This window comes from Polypterus senegalus, unplaced genomic scaffold, assembly GCF_016835505.1.
Source record: "Polypterus senegalus isolate Bchr_013 unplaced genomic scaffold, ASM1683550v1 scaffold_5342, whole genome shotgun sequence".
Taxonomy (NCBI): Eukaryota; Metazoa; Chordata; class Cladistia; order Polypteriformes; family Polypteridae; genus Polypterus; species Polypterus senegalus.
Genome location: NW_024386115.1, coordinates 16,185 through 41,690, shown reverse-complemented (window position 1 = coordinate 41,690; position 25,506 = coordinate 16,185). Strand labels below are relative to the sequence as shown.

The window sequence follows — 25,506 nt, the reverse complement described above, 5'->3', positions numbered from 1 at the left end:
TCCTGGGACTTCAACTCCCTGTATCTGTCTCTCATTTCTTACCAGATTTATTAACGGTTCAATATTTAATATGAATAGTACTGCTGATAAAGGGCACCCTTGCCTTACTCCCCTTTCTACCTGTATTTCTTCTGATAATTTATTATTTACTCTAATTCTACTTGTAATTCCTTTATACACTGTCTTTATCCAGTTTAGAAATTTCGCTGGTACCCCACTCTCTGTAAAATCCTCCACATATATTCATGAGCCACTTTGTCAAAGGCTTTTTCCAAGTCTAAATTAATTATTCCCACGTCCATTTTTCTTTCCTGCATTAAATATATGCAATCTCTCATTACACACAGATTTTCTAATGCACTTCTACCTGATACTACACATGCTTGTTCCTCTTTTATCACATTTTCCAGCTTATCTTTTATTCTATTTGCCAGGACTCTTGTTAATATCTTGTAGTCCTGGCATAATAGTGTTATCGGTCTCCAATTCTTTATATCAACCATCTCTCCTTGTTTGGGTATCAATGTTATTATGCCCCTTTTCATTGTCTCTGTCATCTCTCCATCTCTCACAATTTCCAGAAATAAACTCTGCATATCTTCTTTTATTAGATCCCAAAAAGACACATAAAATTCTATGGGTAAGCCGTCTATTCCTGGAGTTTTACCCTTACTACTCATTTTAATAGCTTCCTCCATCTCCTGCATTTCAATCTCCTGACACAGCATTTCTTTCTGTTCTTCTGTGAAAACGCCATCTATGGTTCCCTCCAGTTTGTTAATGCACTCATAGTTAATTTCTTTCTTTTCGTATATTCCTTTATAGTACGTTGTTACGATGTCCAATAGGTCTTTATTTCCTCTCTTCACCTGTCCATCTTTATCCTTCAATTCTTCTATATTGGCTTTTTTCCTTCTTTCTTTTATTTTCTTGAAAAAAAACCGAGAGCATTTTTCTCCTTCCTCTTGCTCTCTGACTCTGCTCTGGAACTTAATCTTTTCTTCTCTGTTCTTATATACTTTTCCCAATTCTTCTTTTTATTTTTCTTATCTCTAATTCTGTCTCGTCATTTATCTCCTCCTTTCTGTACAATTGTTCCAGTTCATATTGTAATGTTTTTTCCTCTTCTTTTTTCTTCCTACTCCTTTCTTTACCTTTTTTTTGGAAAAATTCCCTAGTGTTCCTTTTCATCACCTCCCACCACTCTTTTGACTTCCACACCAATCTTTTAGGGTTTCCCATCCCCTATAGCGTTGTCCATATTCTTCCCTAATTTTCATATCCTCTAACAAGGTTACATTCAGTTTCCACACAATATCTTTTTTCTCTTCTTCTGTTCCTTTCTGTATCTCTGCCTCTAAACTACAATGGTCTGAAAAAAATACTGGTCTTAATTTGCAATTCTTTGGCTCATAATTACTATCGACCAAAATATAGTCTATTCGAGAGGCCTTTCCCCGAGTTCCTCTCCAGGTAAAACCTTTTTCTTCTCTTTTTAGTTCCCTAAATACATCCTTGATACGACAGTCCTTTATAATTTCTTTTAGTTTTCTAGCAGTTTTGTCTTCCTGTTGCCCTCTTAGCTCTTGATCACTCGCACAATTTAGGTCCCCCACCACAATTAAGTTGTTTTCTAAAGCAACTGCTGTTTGCAGTAAATTAAACACTTCCATCCTCTGGACGGGTGTTGTTGGTGCATATACATTAATTAACGTGATCGTACTTCCTGCTATTAATAATTTAATTTTAATCACTCTCCCCTTCACTATTTCATCATATGTTTTAATTTCAATTTCTTTATTCTTAATTAACACCCCAACTCCTGCATTTTTATTCTCATTTGTCCCTGAAAAAATCGCTGCCCCTTCCTCCCAGTCTTCTTTATATTCGTCATATGATTTTTAAAGGGTATACCACACTCTTGAATGCACATCAAATCCACGGCAAACTTCTTAAGTAAGAAAACACCATTTTCTCCTTTCCTTACTTTGAATACTTCTTACATTCAAGGTTATTATTTTTATTTTCATTTTTTCTTTATTGTAGTGTAGTCTACCTCACCTATCTTTCCCTTACTTCCGGGAGTTACATATTTTTTGGGCTTCTTGGCCACTTTCTTTTCTGTTCTCCACTCTTCTACCCCTTCATGCCCGTAGCTGAAACAAAACCTTCCATGTCTTTAGACTCTAAATAGCAGGGAGCTGTCCCCATTCCTTTGGTTTCTCTCCCGCTCCCTCTGATTTTCCGGAGCTCGTTGGGGACAGATTATCTGGCCCACGCTTCCTCTGCAATCCTGGGTTTATTTGTGTTGCCTCTATGTTGCCTTTCCCTTCCTCCTGCTCTATGTTTTCCTTCCTCACCTGCTGAGGGGACTGTCCAAAAAAAGTCGTCCCACTGAGGATGTCCATGATCTCCTCTGTGTGAAAGAGAATGTTCTGTGAATGCTGCTCCATTCTACTTTCTATATTCCGAGCGTCTGTTTTTTCTTCAATTAACGCCAAAGGTCAGTTTCTCCTCTGTCCTCCCTCTCTCCTTGTTCGCTCTCTCTCTTACTGTTTACTCCAATGTTTAATGGGTCTATTTTTTCCCTTTCTCTCGTGTCACTTCCTTGGATTCCTTCTCTTGCTATGTCTTCCATTTCTCTTTCTTCCTCAGACTCCTCATCCAATAGCGCTATTACTTTCTTTTCTCTCATTGTATTCCTCCTTACCATGTTAGCATAGGAGGCCGGACAGTCCCTAAAGACATGTTCCTCCTGTCCACAAAGATTACATTTTATAGGCTTCCTGCACTCTCTTGTACTGTGTCCCTCCTCTTTACAATTTCTACATTTTATTATGCCACACTCTGCCGCTTTGTGACCCTCATTTCCACACCTTCTACATAATTGTGGCTGACCAGAGTAGAAAACGTGCCCTCTGACCGTCCCAATTTGTATGACCGCGGGCAAATGGATCACCCTTTCTGTGTCATTCTCCTTTTTGAGAATTACATCAAATTTGTACAATCCATTTTTTATCCCATCCTCATCCGTCATTTGCATACTAGTCTTAACATCGCAAAATTGTAACAACCAAGTCGAAATATCCTGTAGTTTCACCTTCTCTGTGAACATTAAAATATTTACTCTTTTGTCCATCCTGTCACTCAAAGGCACAATCAAAAATTTTTCTAAAACTGGGTTAACCAGTTTTTCTCTCTCCACCGTTCTCAAACATTTATCATATAAAGCCCTACTCTTAAAAACCACTTCAAAGGTAGTTTTACCCGGAAAGGCAAAAGGTAATCAATCTCACCAGGTGAAAAACGTAGAGTCTTCTGCAACACCTCCTTACTAAAGTCTCCTCGATCCATCTGTCCATCCTTCAATTCCAATCGAACTACGTTTCTCCTTTCCCTTCCATCAATTGGAATACGAGATGCAGGTCTCCCAAAAACTCCGAGTCCTCTGTTCATCTCCATGTCTTCTTCGAACCGTCTGCTGTTGACTTCAATCACTTCCGCCATCTTGCTCCTACAATATTTTAAAAACGCCGCGAAACAAGGGAAGCAGAAAACAGGGTGGTGGACATGCCGACCTACCCAGCTCTGGATCCAAGTTCGTGGGGCGCTCCCTACACCTGACAAGGAAGAACCAAAGGTATCTCCCCTGCCAGGTAAGTATGAGTTGTTCAGCCCGGCGCTCATCCTCCCACTTCTTCGGCTTCGTCGCTCGGCAGCGGGAGGATTTCCCCAGCGCAGTCCTCGGTCCTTCGGGCTCCTTCGGATCGCCGGGATTCTTCGCCTCTGGAGCGCGCATGCGCGGGATGCGTTAGCCACTCACCAGACGCCCGTGTGCCCCGTGACTCGGATGACGGGGTTGCAAAGACCTCACCACCTTGATTAGACAGGTTTCGCCAGCAATCCCAAGGTGCACCTCGCTCTTATGCAAACCAGCCACGCATCGCTGGAGCTTATTGGCTGGAAGAGAAACAGGAGAGATAGGACTGGGCGGGCGCTGAATGATAAACAGCCGCTCAACAGCTTAGACAGGCGGCAGGCGGCAAGCGGCAGGGAGGACGCAAAGCTGCGAAATAGGGAGGCGATCCTGCGCTCCGGAGACCGAGAGGAAGAACACCTCGGCGTAGGCGCTCGCACACGGCAGCAAAGCTCCATCGGGAAGACCTGCGTCGAGGCCGCCGAGTGATCTGGGGCAGCCCTGGGTACAAGTTCGAGACTTGAGCCGGTGCTTGCCCTTCCTTTGATTCCACTGTGGGATTGCACTTTAGCAAGGACACGAGGTTGCTGGTCCTTTCTGGACGATGCTCCCCTTTATAAAGTTGCAGGCTCCCGTCTGAAGAGCTGCACGAGATCTATCTGTCTGTCTATCCATCCATCCATGAGGAGGAACTGGGAACAGGGCTGGTCTTAAATGGGTGGCGAGAGCCGACAGAAGGGGATCAGCATGAAGGACAACGTACATTGTAATTCAAAAGACATTCCGAAAAATTTCAAAAGAATGGCAAAACTAAAAAAAAAATGAAGACAGGCAGGGGAAGGAGAGAAAAAAAAAAAACATAAGAATGTCGTATAGAAAAGAGGGCTTCCACTGTTGCCTATTTGGGAGAGAAAAACAAGCAGCCATCGTTTACGGCCATACCACTCTGAATACGCCCGAACTCGTCCGATCTCGGAAGCTAAGCAGAGTCGGGCTCGGTTAGTACTTGGATGGGAGACCGCCTGGGAATACCGAGTGCTGTAAGCTTTTGCCTTTGTGCCATTAGGAGTCGCCCTTCACCTCGTCTTTTCTTTTCCTCCTTCCACCCGTGTCAGAAGCTGGGCTCTTGGCAGCCGAGTGATCTGGGGCAGCCCTGGGTACACGTTCGAGACTTGAGCCGGTGCTTGCCCTCCCTTTGATTCCACTGTGGGATTGCACTTTAGCAAGGACACGAGGTTGCTGGTCCTTTCTGGACGATGCTCCCTTTATAAAGTTGCAGGCTCCCGTTCTGAAGAGCTGCACGAGATCTATCTGTCTGTCTATCCATCCATCCATGAGGAGGAACTGGGAACAGGGCTGGTCTTAAATGGGTGGCGAGCCGACAGAAGGGGATCAGCATGAAGGACAACGTACATTGTAATTCAAAAGACATTCCGAAAAATTTCAAAAGAATGGCAAAACTAAAAAAATGAAGACAGGCAGGGGAAGGAGAGAAAAAAAAACATAAGAATGTCGTATAGAAAAGAGGGCTTCCTTTCCCCCAAATCTTTCCCATATCAGTTTAGATTCCTCTCTAGATTTCCCAGTAATGTTTACTGGCTTCTCACTTTCCCTTACTTTTTCCACTAATTCTTTCCACCTCCTCCACAAGTCCTTTTCATCCTGCTGAAGCCCACAATCTTTGATACAGTCCATCAACCTCCTGTATAGTTTGGGTAATCTAAACTCATATGGTTTCTTGTTCTGGGTTTTATAAAGCCCAAACCTTCTTAGATGACCACCCATCATGTACCTGGCTAAATCCGCTGCCCTCCCTTTCCCGCTCTGTAACAAGGATATGTAAACGGCCGTGTATTTCAATCTTAACAAGATCCTTAAGTCCAGAAAACCTTTCTCCCCCTTTCCTTTTTGTGTTTTTTACTTTCTGTCTTGCGACCTTCTCATCTGTAGACCTCCCAAAAAAATAAAAACATTGTCTTTCGATTTTCCTTAGAATATATTTTGTCCGTAAAAACTGTTGCCAGAAAAGAGCCTGGGCAAAATTATTGACTTAATTAGCAAAATTTTGCCCTCATATGTTAGTCTCCTAGTCCTCCAGAGACTTGTGAGCTTGTATAACTTTCTTTCCATCTCCTTCCAGTCTCTTCTTCCCTCCTTCTCCTCTCCAAAATGGATCCCTAATATTTTAACCGCCCTCTATGTATTTTCATGTCGTGCAAAGTCCTCCTGCCACTTGCCCTGCAGATGGCACTCGGATTTCCTTATTTAATTGGGCTCTTTTGCTTTTTTGAATTCTGTTCCTAGCAGATATCTGATCATATCCGCTAACTTCCCAATTTTACTTAATGTCATATTAACAACAGTTGCTGTGTGTCTTAAAGTCAACTCCCTTTCTATATTGGAACCTCTTTCCCTCCATTTTCATTACCTTCCTTCTTGCCAATTTTTCACATTATGAACCCTATAAGAACACAAAACACTTTCTTATAATTCTTCTTACTATTTTCTTTGGTGGAAAAAACACATTTGCTAAATACGATAGTTTTGGGATTGTAACTGCCTTCATCAGCAATATCTTCCCTTCTATTGATAAGTTCGTTAACCTCCAAAATCCTGCTTTTTTTTTTGGTTATCTTTTTCCCCATTTCTTTCCACTCCATCCTCTCTGTATTCTTAACCCCAATACTTTCACAACATTTGACAACCTTATTCTTCCTAGTGGTTTTTCCTTCCATTTCCCCCAACGGATTCCATGAGGAACACAAAGTAAAACCAGCGGTACCCAAGGATTCTCGAAGGGGCACAGTACCAAAGGAGTCCAGTCTTCATCTCAGGTCACTGGGGAGCATCCATGTCTCACAAACATATAGCAAGAAAGGAAGCACCAGGACTCTAAAGACTTGGCCCTTCGTTCTTTTGCAGAGATATTGGGAGCGCCACACACCCCTTTCCAGTGACCTCATGAACCACCAAGCTCTCCCCATCTGTCTACTGACTTCATAGGAAGAGTCACCAGGGACATGAATGTCACTGCCAAGGTAAGTAAACCACTCAACAAGGTCAACACACTCTCCGCAAACAGACACACTGCTGATATCTGTGCCCAAGAGGTCATTAAAGGCCTGGCTGTTGGTTTTCATCCAGGACACTCACAAGCCCAGACACTCAGACTCCTCACTCAGTCTCTTGAGCACCCTGATCAGAGCCTCCATTGACTCCACGACAATCACAGCATCATCAGCAAAGTCAATATTCATGAATCTTTCTTCTCCAACAGATGCCCCACAGCCGCTGAACCCCATGACCCTGCACAACACCCAGTCCATACAAGCACTGAACAAAGTAGGAGCAAGAACACACCCCCTGACGAACCACAGAATCAACTGGGAAAAACACAGAGGTTCTGTCTCCACACCACTCACAGTACCAGTGTACGGGCTGGCCATGATATCCAGCAACTTCAGGGGGAATCCCACTAAGTCTCAGGAACTCCCACAGGGAAGCTCGAACAACTGAGTCGAATGCTTTGTGAAAATCGACAAAGGCTGCTAAGAAACTTTGCCGATATTCACGCTTTGCGCTCCATGCCACTGTGGGATTGCACGCGTTAGCAAGGACACGAGGTTGCTGGTCCTTTCTGGACGATGCCCCCCTTTGTAAAGTTGCAGGCTCCCGTCTGAAGAGCTGGACGAGATCTATCTGTCTATCTATGTATCCATCCATCCATCCATCCATCCATGAGGTGGAACGGGTAACAGGGGGGTCTTAAATGGGTGGCGAGAGCGAGAGAGCCGACAGAAGGGGATCAGCATGAAGGACAACGTACATTCTAATTCAAAAGACATTCCGAAAAATTTCAAAAGAATGGCAAAAAAAAAATGAAGACAGACAGGGGAAGGAGTGAAAAAAAAAAACATACGGCTGTCGTTCAGAAAAGAGGGCTTCCAAAGTTGCATATTTGGGGAGAGAAAAGGAGCAGCCCTCGTTTACTGGGAATACCGAGTGCTGTAAGCTTTTGCCTTTCTGCCAGCAGGAGTCGCCCTTCACCTCGTCTTTTCTTTTCCTCCTTCCACCCGTGTCAGGAAGCTGGGCTCTTGGCAGCAAGGAAAGCGGCTTAAAATCAGTAAAGAGGCACTAAAAATAATGAATGATTATTTATATTATTATTTTATTATGTGTGTGGGGGGGTCCTTAAGATAAATACATACATTGATTAGTTAATTTAAATTAATATTATTTTTATTATAATTTTTCTATAGGGCGGGGGTCCTTAAAATAAATAAATAAATGGACAGACAGACAGATTGATTGATTGATTTTGGAACTTCTTTATTTATTGCTTAAAGCTCCCAGAGCCGTTGTCTCACAGGCTCCTGCTTCACAATCGCCCAAGCACCACTTCCATAAGTTGAAACGCATGTTTTCAGTCTGTTTTTTGAACCAGGACTATCAGGGGAGAGCGCGAACGCAGTCCCCCACTACCACAAATTATGCAGTCGAGTTTCCCGCATTTGGGGAAATCGCAGGGGTCAACACACCCGGAGTGCAATGGATGAGCCTCGCCCTGGGAGAACCACCTTAGTGATCATGGTATCTCCCCTGCCAGGTAAGTATGAGTTGTACAGCCCGGCGCTCATCCTCCCACTTCCTCGGCTTCATCGCTCGGCGGCGGGAGGTTTTCCCAGCACAGTCCTCGGTCCTTCGGCCTCCTTCGGGCTTCTTCGGGATCCTTCGGGCTTCTTTGGCCTCGGGAGCGCGCATGCGCGCTAGCTGCTGCCCAGACGCCCGTGTGCACCGTGACCCGGATGTTGGGGTTGCACCGACCTCACCACCTTGATTAGACAGGTTTCACTAGCAACCCCAAGGTGCACCTCGCTCTTATGCAAACCAGCCACCCATCGCTGGAGCTTATTGGCTGGAAGAGAAACAGGAGGGGTAGGACTGGGCGGGATGCTGAATGAGAAACAGCCGCCCAACAGCAAAGACAGGCGGCAGGCGGCAGACAGGAGGCAGGAGGCAAAGCTGCGAAAGAGGAAGGCGACCCTGCGCCCCGGAGACCGAGAGGAAGAAGCCCTCGGCGTGGGCGCTCGCACACGGCAGCAGAGCACCCTCGGGAAGACCTGCGCCGAGGCCGCCGAGTGATCTGGGGCAGCGCTGGGTACACGTTCGAGACTTGAGCCGGTGCTTGCCCTCCCTTTGATGCCACTGTGGGATTGCACGTTAGCAAGGATACGAGGTTGCTGGTTCTTTCTGGAAGATGCCCCCCTTTGTAAAGTTGCAGGCTCCCGTCTGATGAGCTGGACGAGATCTCTCTGTCTATCTATCCATCCATCCATCCATCCATCAATCCATCCATCCATGAGGTGGAACGGGTAACAGGGGAGTCTTAAATGGGTGGCGAGAGCGAGAGAGCCGACAGAAGGGGATCAGTATGAAGGACAACGCACATTCTAATTCAAAAGACATAACTTAAAATTTCAAAAGAATGGCAATTAAAAAAAAAAAAAAATGAAGACAGACAGGGGAAGGAGAAAAAAAAAAAACATAGGGCTGTCGTTTAGAAAAGAGGGCTTCCACAGTTGCCTATTTGGGAGAGAAAACGAGGCAGCCCTCGTTTACGGCCATACCACTCTGAACCGCCCGATCTCGTCCGATCACCGAAGTTAAGCAACGTCGGGCCCGGTTAGTACTTGGATGGGTGACCGCCTGGGAATACCGAGGTGCCGTGGCTTTTGCCTTTCTGCCAGCAGGAGTCGCCCGCCGCCTCGTCTTTTCTTTCTCCTTCCCACCCGTGTCAGAAGCTGGGCTTTTGGCAGCCGAGTGATCTGGGGCAGCCCTGGGTACCACGTTCGAGACTTGAGCGGTGCTTGCCCCTCGCTGATGCCACTGTGGGATTGCAGGTGCAGGAAGGACACGAGGCTGGTCCTTTCTGGGCGATGCACCCCCCGCTGTAGGTGCAGGCTCCCGTCTGAAGAGCTGGAGCGGATCTATCTGTCTTTCCTATCCATCCATCCATCCATGAGGAGCAGGGAACAGGGGGTCTTAAATGGGTGGCAGGCGAGAGAGCCCGACAGAAGGGGATCAGCATGAAGGACAACGTACATTCAAATTTAAAAGAATGGCAAAAAAAAAAAAAAAAAAAAAAAAAATGAAGACAGACAGGGGAAGGAGAGAAAAAAATAAAAAACATAGGGCTGTCGTTTAGAAAGAGGCTTCAAAGTTGAGATGTTTTCTCTATAAAGCGAAGGTTTCTCTGATCATTCAATTATTTTCTGTTGGAAAAAACTTTCTGTTTATTTGTGTATACACACCTTGCCTTCCACAATACTTCTTTTATCCGCGTTTATTCGGTCCCAATCTTTCTTCCCGACCTCTCTTTTGCAACATCCCAAAACACCACCAAGTCTCTATCCAGCTTGATGTCTACTATGTGTCTCTGCCTTACTTCCTTCATATCGCACTGGGCAGTCCCGTGCATGTCCACTTGACTTGTTTTCTTTTACATCCGTCTGGGACATTTAGGCCTTATAAAGTTACTTTCTTTACTTAAAAGCCAGGTTGGTTTCTAGTGCTTCATGGGCGGCCAGCCAGGCTATATCTGCTACTTGATTGTTGCATTTTCACAAGTCCTCACATATCAGTTTAGATTCCTCTCTAGATTTCCAGTAATGTTTTACTGACTTCACTTCCTTGCTTTTCCACTAATTCTTTCACCTCCTCCACAAGTCCTTTTCATCCTCTGGAAGCCCACAATCTTTGATACAGTCCATCAACCCTCCCTGTATAGTTTACTGTAGTAAACTCATATAGTTTCTTGTTCTGGGTTTTATAAAGCTGACCTTCTTAGATGACCACCATCATGTACCTGGCTAGGAAATCCAACTGCCTCCCTTTTCCGCTCTGTAACAAGGATATTATAGCGGCCCGTGTATTTTCCGTCTTAACAAGATCATAAGTCAGAAAACCTTTCTCCCCCTTTCCTTTTTGTTTCTTTACTTTCTGTCTTGCGACCTTCTCATCTGTAAGACCTCCCAAAAAAAGCCGAAAACATTGTCTTTCAATTTTCCTTAGAATATATTTTGTCCGTAAAACTGTTGCCAGAAAAAGAGCCTGGGCAAAGGTGACAATTAACAAAATTTTGCCCTCATATGTTAGTCTCCTAGTCCTCCAGAACTTGTGAGCTTATGCTTTCTTTCTCCATCTCCTTCCAGTCTCTTCTTCCTCCTTCTCCTCTCCCAAATGATCCCTAATATTTTAAACGCGCCCCTCTATGTATTTTCATGTCGTGCCCAAAGTCCTCCACCACTTGCCCTGGTGGCACTCAGTTTCCCTTATTTAATTGGGCTCTTTTGCTTTTTTGAATTCTGTTCCCTGGATATCTGGTCATATCACTTCTTCCCAATTTACTTACGTATCATATTAACAAAGCAGTTGCTGTGTGTCTTAAATCAACTCCCTTTCTATATTATTGGAACCTCTTCCTCCATTTCATTACCTTCCTTCTTGCCATTTTCACATTACTGAACCTATAAGAACACAAACACTTTCTTATAATTCTTCTTACTATTTTCTTTGGTGGAAAAACATTTGCTAAATACGATAGTTTTGGGATTGTAACTGCCTTATCAGCAATATCTTCCTTCTATTGATAAGTTCGTTAACCTCCAAAATCCTGCTTTTTTTTTTTTTTTTTTGGTTATCTTTTTTCCCCATTTCTTTCCACTCATCCTCTGTATTCTTAACCCCAATACTTTCCCAACATTTGACAACCTTATTCTTCCTAGTGGTTTTCCTTCCATTTCCCCAACGGATTCCGTAGGGGAACACAAAAAGTAAAACCAATGGGCACCCAAAAGGATTCTCCGAAGGCACAGTACCAAGGTCAGTCTTCATCTCAGGTCACTGGGAGCATCCATATCTCCACAAACATATAGCAAGAAAGGAAGCACCAGGACAAGACTTGGCCGCCGTTCTTTCTAGAGATATTGGGGCGCCACACACACACCGTGACCTCGCGAACCACCAAGCTCCCATCTGTCTACTGACTTCACGGAAGAGTCACCAGGGACATAGATATGCTGCGGTAAATAAACCCTCCAGCAAAGTCAACACACTCTCCATGAAACAGACACACTGCTGATATCTGTGCCCAGAGGTCATTAAAGGCCTGGCTGTTGGTTTTCATCCAAGACCTCTAGTACAGGCACTCAGACTCCTCCTTAGTCTCTTGAGCACCCTGATCAGAGCCTCCGTGGCTCCACGACAATCACAGCATCATCAGCAAAGTCAATATTCATGAATCTTTCTTCTCCAACAGATGCCCCACAGCGGCCTGAACCCCATGACTGCACAACACCCAGTGCATACAAGCACTGAACAAAGTGGGAGCAAGAACACACCCCTGACGAACCACAGAATCAACTGGGAAAAACTGGAAGTTCCATCTCCACACTCACAGTACCAGTGCAGGCCTTGGCCATGATATCCAGCAACTTCGAGAATCCCTCGTCTCAGGAACTCCCACAGGAAGCTCGAACAACTGGTCGAATGCTTTGTGAAAATCGACAAAGGCTGCTAGAAACTTTGCGATATTCACGTTTCTCCATACCACTGTGGGATTACCCGCGTTAGCAGGACAAGGTTGCTGGTCCTTTCTGGACGATACCCCCTTTGTAAAGTTGCAGGCTCCGTCCTGAAAGAGCTGGGCAGAATCTATCTGTCTATCTATGTATCCATCCATCCATCCATCCATCCGTCCATGAGGTGGAGCAGGTAACAAGAGATAAATGGGTGTTGAGCGGAAAGAGCCGACGAAGGGGATCAGCATGAAGGACAACGTACATTCTAATTCAAAAGACATTCCGAAAAATTTCAAAAGAATGGCAAAAAAAAAAAAAATGAAGACAGACAGGGGAAGGAGTGAAAAAAAAAACATCTGGCTGTCGTTTCAAGAAGAGGGCTTCAAAGTTGCATATTTGGAGAAAAAAGACAGCCCTACGTTACTAGAATACCGAGTGCTGTAAGCTTTGCCTTTCTGCCAGCAGTCGCCCCTTCACCTCGTCTTTTCTTTTCCTCCTTTTGCCGTGTCAAGCTGGGCTCTTGGCAGCAGGAAAGCGGCTTCGTCAGTAAAGGCACTAAAAATAATGAATGATTATTTATATTATTATTATTTTATTATGTATGTGGGGGTCCTTAAGATAAATGCATTGATTAGTTAATTTAAATTAATATATTTTTGTATAATTTTTCTATTAGGCGGGGGGGTCCTTAAAATAAATAAATAAATGAATGGACAGTTGATTGATTTTGGAACTTCTTTATTTATTGCTTAAAGCTCCCAGAGCCGTTGCTCACAGGCTCCTGCTTCTGTCGCCCAAGCACCACTTCCATAGTTAAGCATGTTTCAGTCTGTTTTGAACCAGGACTATCAGGGAGAAGCGCGAGCGATCCTGGGAATTATGCAGTCAGGTTTCCCGCATTTGGGAAATGTAGAGTCAACACCCAGGTGCAATGGATGAGCCTCGCCCTGGAGAACCACCTTAGTGATCATGGTATCTCCCACACCGGGTAAGTGGGTTGTACAGCCAGGCGCTCATCACTCCCCACTTCCCTCGGCTTCATCGCTCGGCGGCGGGAGGTTTCCCCAGCACAGTCCTCGGTCCTTGGCCTCCTTGGGCTTCTTGGGATCCTTGAACTACTTTGGCCTGGGAGGCGCATGCAGGAGCTAACTGCTGCCCGACGCCCGTGCAACCCGGATGTTGGGGTTGCACCGGCCTCCACCGCGTTAGACAGGTTTCACTAGCCCCAAGGTGCACCTCGCTCTTATGCAAACCAGCCACCCATCGCTGGGCTTGTGCTGGAAGAGAAACAGGAGAAATTAGGACTGGGCGGGATGCTGAATGAGAAACAACAACAACAAAGACAAGTAGGGCCCGGCGAACCCAGGAGGCAAGGAGGCAAAGGCGACCCTGCGCTCCGGGAACCCGGAAAGCCCTCAGCGTGGCGCTCGCCTGCAGCAGCAGAGCACCCTCAGGAGAGACCTCGCCGAGGCCGCGAGTGATCTGGGGGCAGGGCTGGGTCGAGACTTGGGCGGTGCTTCCTCCTTTGATGCCACTGTGGGATTTGCACGTTAGCAGATCACGAGGTTGCTGGTTCTTTCTGGAAGGAGTACCCCCTTTTGTAAAGTTGCAGGCTCCCGTCCTGTTGATATGAGCTGGACGAGATCTCTCTGTCTATCTATCCATCCATCCATCCATCCATCAATCATCCATCCATGAGTGGAGCGGGTAACAGAAGTCTTAAATGGGTGGCGAGGCGGAGAGCCGACAGAAGGGGATCAGTGAAGGACAACGCACATTCTAATTCAAAAGACATAACTTAAAATTTCAAAAGAATGGCAATTAAAAAAAAAAAAAAAAAAAAAAAAATGAAGACAGACAGGGGAAGGAGAAAAAAAAAAAAAAAAAACATAGGGCTGTCGTTTAGAAAAGAGGGCTTCCACAGTTGCCTATTTGGGGAGAGAAAAGCGAGCAGCCCTCGTTCACGGCCATACCACTCTGAACCGCCCGATCGTCCGATCTGGGAAGCTAAGCAGAGTCGGGCTCGAACAAATACTTGGATGGGAGACCGCCTGGGAATACCGAGTGCCGTAGCTTTTGCCTTTCTGCAGCGGGAGTCGCCTTACGCCTCGTCTTTTTCTTTTCCTCCCTTCACCATGTCAAGCTGGGCTTTTGGCAGCGAGTGATCTGGGGGCAGCCCTGGGTACAGTTCGAGACTTGAGCGGTGCTTGCCCTCCCTTTGATGCCCCTGTGGGATTGCGAGGTTGGAAAGGACACGAGGCTGCTGGTCCTTTCTGGACGATGCCCCCTTTGTAATTACAGGCTCCCGTCTGACTGAATGAGATCTATCTGTCTTTCTATCCATCCATCCATCCATGAGGAGGCGGGAACAGGGGGGTCTTAAATGGTGGCGGGCGAGAGCCGACAGAAGGGGATCAGCATGAAGGACAACGTACATTCAAATTTAAAGAATGGCAAAAAAAAAAAAAAAAAAAAATGAAGACAGACAGGGGAAGGAGAGAAAAAAAAAAAAAAACATAGGGCTGTCGTTTAGAAAAGGGCTTCAAAGTTGAGATGTTTTTTCTCATAAAACGGAAGGTTTTCTGATCATTTCAATTATTTTCTGTTGGGAAAAAAACTTTCCTGTTTATTTGTGTATGCACACCTTGCCTTCCACAATACTTCTTTTATCACGTTTATTGGTCCAATCTTTCTTCGACCTCTCTTTTCCTGACCTCCCAAACACCACCAAGTCTCTATCCAGCTTGATGTCTACCTGTGCTCTCTGCCTTGCTTCCTTCCATATCCTTGCCACTGTAGAGGCAGTTTCCATGCATGTCCATACTGGCTTATTTTTTTCTTTTACATCCGTCCCTGGGACATTTAGGCCCTTATAAAATTCCTTTCTTTTACTTAAAAGCCAGGTTGGTTTCTAGTGCTTCATGGTGACCAGCCAGGCTATATCTGCTACTTGATTATTTGGGCTTTCCACCCAAATCTTTCCCATATCAGTTTAGATTCCTCTACGTTTCCAGTAATGTTTAAAGCTACTTTCCTTACTTTTCCACTGTTCTTTCCACCTCCTCCACAAGTCCTTTTCATCCTGCTGAAGCCCACGTGCTTTGATACAGTCCGTAACCTCCTATATAGTTTGGGTAATCTAAGCTCATATGGTTTCTTTTTTGTTCTGGTTTGTAAGCTAAGCCTTCTTAAATGACCACCATCATGTACCTGGCTAAATCCGCTGCCCTCCTTTTCACTCTGTAACAAGGATATATAGCGGCCGTGTATTTCAATCTTAACAAGATCCTTAAATTCGAAAACCTTTCTCCCCCTTTCCTTTTTTGTTTCTTTACTTTCTGTCTTGCGACCTTCTCATCTGGAGCCTCCCAAAAAATAAAGAAAACATTGTCTTTCGATTTTCCTTGGGTACTGTTTGTATCCGTAAAAAACTGTTGCCAGAAAAAGAGCCTGGAGGCAAAATTATTGACAATTAGCAAAATTTTGCCCCTCATATGTTAGTCTCCTAGTCCTCCAGAGACTGTGAGCTTGTATAACTTTCTTTCCATCTCCTTCCAGTCTTTTCTTCCCTTCTCCTCTCCAAAATGGATCCCTAATATTTTAACCGCCCTCTATGTATTTTTCATATACATTGCCCAAAGTCCTCCTGCCACTTGCCCTGCAGTGGCACTCAGGATTCCTTATTATTGTCTTTTTTTGAATTCTGTTTCTAGCAGATATCTGATCATATCCATTCTTCCCAATTTTGCCAATATCATAATAACAACAGTTTGCTGTGTGTCTTAAGTCAACTCCCCTTATATTGGAACCTCTTATCCATTTCATTACCTTCCTTCTTGCCAATTTTCCCGTATAGACCCTATAAGAACACAAAGAAACACTTTTCTTATAATTCTTACTACACTGCTTTGGTGGAAAAAACACATTTGCTAAATACGATAGTTTTGGGATTATAACTGCACCTTCATCAACGTGCCCTTCTATTGATGGTGGTGTAACCTCCAAAATCCTGCTTTTTTTTTGGTTATCTTTCCCCATTTCTTTCCACTCCATCCTCTCTGTATTCTCGCCCAATACTTTCACAACATTTGACAACAATGACTAACTTCCTAGTGGTTTTTCCTTACATTTCACAGCCGGTTTCCATAGGAACACAAAGTAAAACCAGCGTTATGAGATTCTCGAAGGGCACAGTACCAAAAGGTCAGTCTTCATCTCAGGTCACTGGGAGCATCCATGTCTCACAAACATATAGCAGAAAAGGAAGCACCAGGACTCTAAGACTTGGCCACAACTTCGTTCTTTTGCAGAGATATTGGGAGCGCCACACTTTCAGTGACCTCATGAACCACTGACTCCCCATCTGTCTGCGGCTTCTGGAAAAGTCACCAGGGACATGAATGTCACTGCCAAAGATACGTAAACCACTCCAACAAGGTCAACACACACTCTCCATAAACAGACACTGCTGATATCTGCCCAGAAGGTCATTCAAAGGCCCTGGCTGTTGGTTTCATCAGGACACTCCACAAGCTGAGTAAGACTCCTCCTCAGTCTCTTGAGCACCCTAGTCAGAGCCTCGACCAGCTCCCGACAATCACAGCATCATCAGCAAAGTCAATATTCGCCGAATCTTTCTTCTCAACAGATGCCCACAGCGCTGGAACCCCATGACCCTGCACAACACCCAGTCCATACAAGCACTGAACAAAGTAGGAGCAAGAACACACCTGACGAACCACAAAATCCAAGCACAAGGAAAAACACAGGGGTTCTGTCTCCACCACTCCACAGTACCAGTGTGCGGGCTGGCCATGATATCCAGCAACTGCAGGGGGGAATCACTAAGTCTCAGGAACTCCCACAGGAAGCTCGGGCAACTGGGTCAGATGCTTTGTGAAAATCGACCAAGGCTGCTAGAAACTTTGCCCGATATTCCGTTGCGCTCCATGCCACTGTGGGATTACCCGTTAGCAAGGACACGAGTTGCTGGTCCTTTCTGGACGATGCCCCCTTTGTAAAGTTGCAGGCTCCCGTCTGAAGGCTGGACGAGATCTATCTGTCTATCTATGTATCCATCATCCATCCGTCCATGAGGTGGAGCGGGTAACAGGGGTCTTAAATGGGTGGCGGGCGAGAGCCGACAGAGGGGATCAGCGCCGAGGACCAGCGTACATTCTAATTAAAGACATTCGAAAAAATTTCAAAAGAATGGCAAAAAAAAAAAAAAATGAAGACAGACAGGGGAAGGTGGGAAAAAAAAAAAAAAACGCGGCTATCGTTGCCTTGAAGAGGGCTTCAAAGTTGCATATTTGCAGGGAGAAAAAAGAACCCTGATTTACTGGAATGCAGTGCTGTAAGCTTTTGCCTTTCTGCCAGCAGGAGTCGCCCTTCACCTCGTCTTTTTCTTTCCTCCTTCCACCCGTGTCAGAAGCTGGGCTCTGGCAGCAGAAATGACTTAAAATCAGTAAAGAAGCACTAAAAACAATGAATGAATTATTTATATTATTATTTTATTATGTGTGTGGGGGGGTCCTTAAGATAATACATACATTGATTAGATTAATTTAAATTAATATTATTTTTATTATAATTTTTCTATTGGGCGGGGGTCATAATGTCGTAAATGAATGACCAGACAGATTGATTGGTTAATTTTGGAACTTCTTTATTTGTGCTTAAAGCTCCAGAGCCGTTATACGAGCTCCTGCTTCCACAATCGCCCAGCACACTTCATAAGTTGAAACGCATGTTTTTCAGTGTTTTTGAACAGGACCTCAGGAGGCCTTGAACGCAGTCCCTGCCTGATGCCTGTGGTTTCAAATGCTGAGAGTCCTTTTACCAGTGCAATGGATGACTCGCCTGGAGAACCACCCCTTGGTGGTCGCCTTCCCCCACCCTTGAGTAGTAGTTGTACAGCCAGAAAACAATACTCACTTCCTCGCTTCATCGCTCGTGGCCGGGAGAGTTTTCCCAGCACAGTCACGGTCGCCAAGCCTCGCGGGCTTCTTGAGGGATCACCCGGGCTGCGCTCGGAGGCGGCGCCGCGGGGCCGCTACTGCTGAGCAGCCGTGGCCCGGATGTTGGGGTTACACCGGCCCTCACCACGCCATTGAGACCACTGCCCAACCCCCAAGGTGCACCTCGCTCTGCTTAAACCAGCACCCCGCCGGCAGGCTTATTTGGCTGGAAGAGAAACAGGAGAAAGTGGAACGGGATGCTGAATGAAGCAACCGTAACAGCAAAGACCGGCGGCGGGCGGACGGCAGACAGGAGGCAGGAGGCAAAGCTGCGAAAGAGGAAGGCGACCCTGCGCTCCGGAGACCGAGAGGAAGAAAGCCCTCGGCGTGGCGGCTCGCCTACCCCGGCAGCAAACCTCTCGGGAAGACCTCGCACGCCCAGCGAGGCCGCCCGGTGATCTGGGGCAGGCGCTGGGTGCACGTTCAAGACTTGAGCCGGTGCTTGCCTCCTTTGGTACTGCGGATTGCCGTTCGCAAGGATCTGAGGTTGCGGTTGCTCTGAAGTGCCCCCCTTTGTAAGTTGCAGGCTCCCGTCTGATGGGCTGGACGAGATCTCTCTGTCTATCTATCCATCCATCCATCCATCCATCAATCCATCCATCCATGAGGTGGGACAGGTAACAGGGGGAGTCTTAAATGGGTGGCAGGCGAGAGAGCCGACAGAAGGATCAGTGAAGGACAACGCACATTCTAATTCAAAGACATAACCTAAAATTTCAAAAGAATGGCAATTAAAAAAAAAAAAAAAAAAAAAAAATGAAAGATGACAGAAGGGGGGAGGGGAAAAAAAAAAAAAAAAAAATAGGGCTGTCGTTTGAAAAGAGGCTTCCACAGTGCCCTGTTGGGGGAGAAAAGCGAGCAGCCCTCGTTTGCGGCCGCCACCACTCTGAACCACGCCCGATCTGCGTCCGATCTCGGAAGCTAAGCAGAGTCGGGCTCGGTTAAAATACTTGGATGGAGACCGCCTGGGAATACAGTGCCGTAGCTTTTGCCTTTCTGCCAGCAGGAGTCGCCCTTCGCCCTCGTCTTTTCTTTCCTCCTTCCACCCGACTGTAAAGCTGGGCTTTGCTTGAGTGATCTGGGGCAGCCCTGGGTACGTTCGAGACGGGCGGTGCTTGCCCTCCCTTTGATGCCACTGTGGGATTGCAGGTTGGAAAGGACACGAGGCTGCTGGTCCTTTCTGGACGATGCCCCCCCTTTGTAAAGTTGCAGGCTCCCCGTCTACGAAGAGCTGGACGAGATCTATCTGTCTTTCTAACCATCCATCCATCCATGAGGAGGCAGAGACAGGGGGGTCTTAAATGGAGTGGCGGGCGAGAGCCGACAGAGGATCAGCATGAAGGACAACAAATGCATTCAAATTTAAAGAATGGCAAAAAAAAAAAAAAAAAAATAAAGACAGACAGGGGAGGAGAAAAAAATAAAAACATAGGGCTGTCGTTTAGAAAAGAGGGCTTCCAAAGTTGAGATGTTTTTCTCTCATAAAACGAGAGTTTCTCTGATCATTCAATTATTTTCTGTTGGGAAAAAACTTTCTGTTTATTTGTGTATGCACCTTACCTTCCACAATACTTCTTTTATCACGTTTATTGATCCCAATCTTGCTCTTCCCGACCTCTCTTTTCCTGACCTCCCAAACACCACCAAGTCTCTATCCAGCTTGATATCTACTATGTGTCTCTGCCTTACTTCCTTCATATCCTTGCCACTGTAGAACTGATCACATGCATGTCCATACTGACTTATTTTTTTTTTTTCTTTTGTCAATCCCTGGGACATTTAGGCCTTGGCAAATTCTTTCTTTTACTTAAAAACCAGGTTGGTTTCCTGATGCTTCATGGGCCAAGCCAGGCTATATCTACTATGATTATTTGGAAACTTTCCCCAAATCTTCCCATATCAGTTTAGATTCCTCTCGTTCCCAGTAATGTTTACTATTCTCACTTCCCTTACTTTTCCACTAATTCTTTCCACCTCCTCCACAAGTCCTTTTCATCCTGCTGAAGCCCACAATCTTTGATACAGTCCATCAACCTCCCTGTATAGTTTAGGTAATCTAAACTCATATGGTTTTTCTGCTTGTTCTGGGTTTTATAAAAGCCCAAACCAACTTCTTAGATGACCACCCATCATGTACCTGGTAAATCGCTGCCCTCCTTTTCCGGCTGTAACAAGGATATGGCGGTATATTTCAATCTTAACAAGATCATAGAGTCAAGCCTTTCTCCCCTTTCCTTTTTGTTTCTTTTTACTTTCTGTCTTGCGACCTTCTCATCTGTAGACCTCCCAAAAAATAAAAAGCTTGTTGTCTTTCGATTTTCCTTAGAATATGTTTGTCATTAAAAACTGTTGCGCAGAAAAAGAGCCTGGGCAAAATTATTGACTTAGTGTAAAATTTTGCCCTCATATGTTAGTCTCCTAGTCACTCCAGAGACTTGTGAGAGCTTGTATAACTCTTTCCATCTCCTTCCAGTCTGTCTTCTCTTCTCCTCTCCAAAATGGATCCCTAATATTTAACACGCCCTCTATGTATTTTCATGTCGTGCTAAAATCCTCCTGCCACTTGCCCTGCAGATGGCACTCGGATTTCATATTTAATTGGGCTCTTTGCTTTTTAATTCTGTTCTAGCAGATATCTGATCATATCACTTCTTCCAATTTTACTTGTCCTTAATAACAACAGTTGCTGTGTCTTAAAGTCAACTCCTTTCTATATTGGAACCTCTTCTCATTTTCGTACCTTCCTTCTTGCCAATTTTTCACATTATGAACCCTATAAGAACACAAAACACTTTCTTATAATTCTTCTTACCTATTTTCTTTGGTGGAAAAAACACATTTACTAAATCGATAGTTTTGGGGATTTATAACTGCCTTCACATCAGCAATATCTTCCCTTCTTGATAGATTCGTTAACCTCCAAAATCCTGCTTTTTTTTTTTTTTGGTTATCTTTTTCCCATTTCTTTCCACTCCATCCTCTCTGTATTCTGCTTAATACTTTCACAACATTTGACAACCTTATTCTTCCTAATTAGTTTTCCTTCCATTTTCCCCCCAACGGATTCCATAGAGACACAAAAGTAAAACCAAGCGGTGCCAAGTTCTCGAGAAGGCACAGTACCAAAGGGTCAGTCTTCATCTGGGTCACTGGGGAGCATCCATGTCTCCACAAACTATAGCAGAAAGGCACCAGGACTCTAAAGACTTGGCCTCGTTCTTTTGCAGAGATATTGGGGCGCCACACCCCTTCCAGTGACCTCATGAACCACCAAGCTCTCCCATCTGTCTACTGACTTCATAGGAAGAGTCTGGGGACATGAATGCTCTGCAAGGTAAGTAAACCACTCCAACAAGGTCAACACACTCTATGTTTTCCTTCCTCTCCACCTGCTGGGGGACTGTCAAAAAGTCGTCCAGCTGAGATGTCCATGATCTCCTCTGTGAAGAATGTTCTGTGAATGCTCCATTCTACTTTCTATATTCCAGGCGTCTATTTTTTGTAATTAACGCCAAAGGTCAGTTTCTCCTCTGTCCTCCCTCTCTCATGTTAGCTCTCTCTCTTACTATTTACTCCAATATTTAATGGGTCTATTTTTTTTTTTCCCTTTCTCTCAATGTCACTTGTGGATTCCTTCTCTTGCTATGTCTTCCATTTCTCTTTCTTCTATAGACTCCTCATCCAATAATGGCGCTATTACTTTCTTTTCTCTCATTGTATTCCTCCTTACCATATTGCTTGCATAGGAGGCGGACAGTCCCTAAAGACATGTTCCTCTGTCACGAATTACATTTATAAAACTGCCTCTTGTACTGTGTCCCTCCTCTTTACAATTTCTACATTTATTGTACCCACACTCTGCCTTTGTGACCCTCATTTCCACACACCTTCTACATAATTGTGGCTGACCAGAGTAGAAAGCGTGCCCTCTGACCGTCCCAATTTTGTATGACATGAACAAATGGATCACCCTTTCTGTGTCATTCTCCTTTTTGAGAATTACATCAAATTTATTACAATCCATTTTTGTATCCATCCTCATCCGTCATTTGCATACTAGTCTTAACAGCCATAGAATTGTAACAGCCAAGTCGAAATATCCTGTAGTTTCACCTTCTCTGTGAACATTAAAATATTTACTCTTTTGTCCATCCTGTCACTCAAAGGCGTCAAAATTTTTCTAAAACTGGGTTAACCAGTTTTCTCTCTCCACCGTTCTCAAACATTTTATCATATAAACTACTCTTAAAACCACTTCAGGTAGTTTTACCGGAGAAGGCAAAAGGTAATCAATCTCACCAGGTGAAAAACGTAGAGTCTTCTGCAACACCTCCTTACTAAAGTCTCACTCGATCCATCAGTCCATCCTTCAATTCCAATCGAACTTCGTTTCCTTTCCTTCCATCAATTGGAATCCCAGATGCAGGTCTCCCAAAACTCGAGTCCTCTGTTCATCTCCATGTCTTCTTCGAACCGTCACTGTTGACTTCAATCACTTCGCCATCTTGCTCCTACAATATTTTAAAAGCGGAAACAAAGGAAACAGAAAGCAGGGTGGTGGACATGCCGATACCCAGCTCTGGATCCAGGATTAGTATAGAGGCTCCTAACGACAAGGAAGAGCCGGTATCTCCCCTGCCAGGTAAGTATGAGTTGTACAGCCCGGCGCTCATCCTCCCACTTCCTCGGCTTCATCGCTCGGCGGCGGGAGGTTTTCCCCAGCACAGTCCTCGGTCCTTCGGCCTCCTTCGGGCTTCTTCGGGATCCTTCGGGCTTCTTTGGCCTCGGGAGCGCGCATGCGGGAGCAGCTGCTGCCCAGACGCCTCGTGTGCACCGTGACCGGATGTTGGGGTTGCACCGACCTCACCACCTTGATTAGACAGGTTTCACTAGCAACCCCAAGGTGCACCTCGCTCTTATGCAAACCAGCCACCCATCGCTGGAGCTTATTGGCTGGAAGAGAAACAGGAGGGGTAGGACTGGGCGGGATGCTGAATGAGAAACAGCCGCCCAACAGCAAAGACAGGCGGCAGGCGGCAGACAGGAGGCAGGAGGCAAAGCTGCGAAAGAGGAAGGCGACCCTGCGCCCGGAGACCGAGAGGAAGAAGCCCTCGGCGTGGGCGCTCGCACACGGCAGCAGAGCACCCTCGGGAAGACCTGCGCCGAGGCCGTAAAGAGGCACTAAAAATAATGAATGGTTATTTATATTATTATTTTATTATGTGGGGGTCCTTAAGATAAATAAATACATTGATTAGTTAATTTAAATTAATATTATTTTTATTATCATTTTTCTAGGGTCGGCAAAATAAATAAATAAATGGACAGACAGACAGATTGATTGATTGATTTTTGGAACTTCTTTATTTATTGCTTAAAGCTCCCAGAGCCGTTGTCTCAGTGATCTGGGGCAGCGCTGGCTGCTGCCCAGGCGCCCGTGTGCACCGTACACGACTCACCACCTTCGAGACTTGAGCCGGTGCTTGCCCTCCCTTTGATGCCACTGTGGGATTGCACGTTAGCAAGGATACGAGGTTGCTGGTTCTTTCTGGAAGATGCCCCCCTTTGTAAAGTTGCAGGCTCCCCGTCTGATGAGCTGGACGAGATCTCTCTGTCTATCTATCCATCCATCCATCCATCCATCAATCCATCCATCCATGAGGTGGAACGGGTAACAGGGGAGTCTTAAATGGGTGGCGAGAGCGAGAGAGCCGACAGAAGGGGATCAGTATGAAGGACAACGCACATTCTAATTCAAAAGACATAACTTAAAATTTCAAAAGAATGGCAATTAAAAAAAAAAAATGAAGACAGACAGGGGAAGGAGAAAAAAAAAAAAAACATAGGGCTGTCGTTTAGAAAAGAGGGCTTCCACAGTTGCCTATTTGGGGAGAGAAAAACGAGCAGCCCTCGTTTACGGCCATACCACTCTGAACACGCCCGATCTCGTCCGATCTCGGAAGCTAAGCAGAGTCGGGCTCGGTTAGTACTTGGATGGGAGACCGCCTGGGAATACCGAGTGCCGTAAGCTTTTGCCTTTCTGCCAGCAGGAGTCGCCCTTCGCCTCGTCTTTTCTTTTCCTCCTTCCACCCGTATCAGAAGCTGGGCTTTTGGCAGCCGAGTGATCTGGGGCAGCCCTGGGTACACGTTCGAGACTTGAGCCGGTGCTTGCCCTCCCTTTGATGCCACTGTGGGATTGCAGGTTGGAAAGGACACGAGGCTGCTGGTCCTTTCTGGACGATGCCCCCCTTTGTAAAGTTGCAGGCTCCCCGTCTGAAGAGCTGGACGAGATCTATCTGTCTTTCTATCCATCCATCCATCCATGAGGAGGAACGGGAACAGGGGGTCTTAAATGGGTGGCGAGCGAGAGAGCCGACAGAAGGGGATCAGCATGAAGGACAACGTACATTCAAATTTAAAAGAATGGCAAAAAAAAAATGAAGACAGACAGGGAAGGAGAGAAAAAAATAAAAAACATAGGGCTGTCGTTTAGAAAAGAGGGCTTCCAAAGTTGAGATGATTTTTCTCATAAAACGAGAGGTTTTCTCTGATCATTCCAATTATTTTCTGTTGGGAAAAAACTTTCTGTTTATTTGTGTATGCACACCTTGCCTTCCACAATACTTCTTTTATCACGTTTATTCGGTCCCAATCTTTCTTCCCGACCTCTCTTTCCCTGACCTCCCAAACACCACCAAGTCTCTATCCAGCTTGATGTCTACTATGTGTCTCTGCCTTACTTCCTTCCATATCCTTGCCACTGTGGGGCAGTCCCACATTGCATGTCCATACTGACTTATTTTTTTCTTTTACATCCGTCCCTGGGACATTTAGGCCCTTGTAAATTCTTTCTTTTACTTAAAGCCAGGTTGGTTTCTAGTGCTTCATGGGCGGCCAGCCAGGCTATATCTGCTACTTGATTATTTGGAAACTTTCCCCCAAATCTTTCCCATATCAGTTTAGATTCCTCTCTAGATTTCCCAGTAATGTTTACTGGCTTCTCACTTTCCCTTACTTTTTCCACTAATTCTTTCCACCTCCTCCACAAGTCCTTTTCATCCTGCTGAAGCCCACAATCTTTGATACAGTCCATCAACCTCCTGTATAGTTTGGGTAATCTAAACTCATATGGTTTCTTGTTCTGGGTTTTATAAAGCCCAAACCTTCTTAGATGACCACCCATCATGTACCTGGCTAAATCCGCTGCCCT

General features: G+C 45.4%; 3 non-coding genes and 2 pseudogenes across 3 annotated transcripts; 3 read left to right on the top strand and 2 right to left on the bottom strand.

Annotated features, from left to right (window-relative positions):
* The first annotated feature begins 4,625 nt into the window (after nt 1-4,625).
* On the top strand, nt 4,626-4,744 carry LOC120522549. Its single transcript, XR_005632417.1, has one exon. It is a non-coding gene; the product is annotated as a 5S ribosomal RNA (ribosomal RNA).
* Nucleotides 4,745-8,147: 3,403 nt separating this feature from the next.
* Nucleotides 8,148-8,311, bottom strand: LOC120522569. The gene has a single exon (XR_005632436.1). It is a non-coding gene; the product is annotated as a U1 spliceosomal RNA (small nuclear RNA).
* Nucleotides 8,312-9,310: 999 nt separating this feature from the next.
* Nucleotides 9,311-9,429, top strand: LOC120522565 (annotated as a pseudogene).
* A 3,696-nt stretch (nt 9,430-13,125) lies between these two features.
* LOC120522575 lies at nt 13,126-13,272 on the bottom strand (annotated as a pseudogene).
* A 10,936-nt stretch (nt 13,273-24,208) lies between these two features.
* On the top strand, nt 24,209-24,327 carry LOC120522576. Its single transcript, XR_005632442.1, has one exon. It is a non-coding gene; the product is annotated as a 5S ribosomal RNA (ribosomal RNA).
* Nucleotides 24,328-25,506: the final 1,179 nt, after the last annotated feature.